Genomic DNA, 1,953 nt, shown 5'->3' with positions numbered 1-1,953 from the left:
TGGACTTCATCAAAATTAAAAACTTTTGTGCATTGAAGGACATAATTTTTTTTAAGATTTTATTTTTAAGCAATCTCTACACCCAACTTGGGGCTTGAACTCAGCCCAGATCATGCTCCACCGACTGAGCCAGCCCCAGGGGCCCCAAAGGCATGATTAAGAAAGTAAAAAGACAACCAAGAGAATAAGAGAAAATATTTAACAAATCACATATATGATAAGGATTTAATAACCAGAATAGATAAACTACTCCAACTCAACAACAAAAAGGCAAACTCAGTTTAAAAATGTACAAAGGGTCGGGGCTCAGTGGTTTAGTGCCTGCCTTCGGCCCAGGGCCTGATCCTGGAGTCCGCGGATTAAGTCCCACATCAGGCTCCTTGCATGGAGCCTGCTTCTCCCTCTGCCTGTGCCTCTGGTTCTCTCTCTCTCTCTCTCTCTCTCTCTCTCTCTGTCTATCATGAATAAATAAATAACATCTTTTTTTTTTTAATGTACAAAAGGTCTGAATAGACATTTCTCAAAAAAAGATATACAAATGGCCACTAAGCACCTGAAAAGATGTTCACCATCATTAGTTAGGGAAATGCAAATCAAAACCACAGTGACGAAGGCTTTGGCCTTGGCAACCACAGCCTGGCCCAATGTGGTTCGAGATGCTACCCGGGATCGACGTCATGGCCAAGTGCTTGCTCATCCCCAGCATAAGCGACTGCACATATCTACAGATTCACTAATGGGGGCAAGGAAAAAAGATTTGCCAATTACTCATGTCAGTGGAGTTTGATGGAAAGTGGTGCGTCTGTGGAGTTAATCGTTACCATGTGTCAAGGGGTTTGGAGAATATCGATCAAAGAAGCATTTTCCTGATTGATGAAAAATAACTCAGTTATGCTCATCTACCCCTTCTGGAAGGTTATGCACTGTATTAATGTACTGCATAATAAAACCAACAAAAAAAGTAAAAACCAAGCCAAACAAGAACCACAGTGACATGCTACTTCATCCCCGAGTGTTAGAAAGGATGTACTGACATTTGAACTCTTGTGTACCGCTGATGGGAAGGTAAAATGAGGCAGCTGCTGTGGAAAACAGTTTGGTGATCCCTCAAAATGCTAAGCATGAAGTTACCATATGACTCAGCAAATTCCAGTCCGAGGCGTGAATCCAAAAGAATTGAAAACAGAGGCTCAAACAGATACTTGTACACCACTGTTCCTTGAGGCATTATTAGCAAAAGCTAAGATGTGGGCGCGCCCGAGATGTCCATCAACAGATGTCTAGAGGAAGAAAGTGTGGTCTCTACACGCCATGGAATATCATGCAGCCGTACAAAGGGATGAAGCGCTGGCACAGGCTACGGCGCGAACGGGCCTCAGGAACACGGTGCTAATTGAAACAGACACCAGAGGACAGACACTGTGTGCTTCCCCTCGGCTGGGTGCCTCGCCCAGGAAAGTCCTGAGAGACAAAGTAGAATGGTGGTCACCGGGGCTGGGGTGGGGGGCAGTGGGGAGCTATCGTTAATGGGGACAGTTTCCGTTTGAGGTGATGAAGACGCTTTGGAAATAGATAAGGCGATGGTTGCACCACGTTGTGAAAGTGCTGAAAGCCACTGAGGTGTACACTTTTTTTTTTTTTTTTTTAAATAAGAACGATAGAGGGGCACTCGGGGCTCAGTGAAGCTACCTTCGCCTCAGGGCATGATCTCAGGGTCCTGGGATCGAGTCCCCCCCCCCCACATAGGGCTCCCCCAGGGGGCCTGCTTCTCCCTCTGCCTATGTCTCTGCCTCTCTCTGTGTGTCTCTCATGAATAAATAAATAAAATCTTAAAAAAAAAAAAAAAAAGATGGAGAGAAACATATGTGGGTTATAATCTCATCACAGATCATCAGGAACATAATAGGATGAACCACCGGGCTCTGCAGGCCACTGACTGTCCCGGAGCCTCAT

The 1,953-nt window shown here is 45.2% G+C and overlaps 1 pseudogene; it reads left to right on the top strand.

Annotated features, from left to right (window-relative positions):
- Window positions 1-518: 518 nt before the first annotated feature.
- LOC102156113 lies at window positions 519-1,653 on the top strand (annotated as a pseudogene).
- The last annotated feature ends 300 nt before the right edge of the window (window positions 1,654-1,953 follow it).

Source organism: Canis lupus, chromosome 17, assembly GCF_011100685.1.
Source record: "Canis lupus familiaris isolate Mischka breed German Shepherd chromosome 17, alternate assembly UU_Cfam_GSD_1.0, whole genome shotgun sequence".
Taxonomy (NCBI): Eukaryota; Metazoa; Chordata; class Mammalia; order Carnivora; family Canidae; genus Canis; species Canis lupus.
This window is presented reverse-complemented; position numbering and strand designations above follow the sequence as displayed.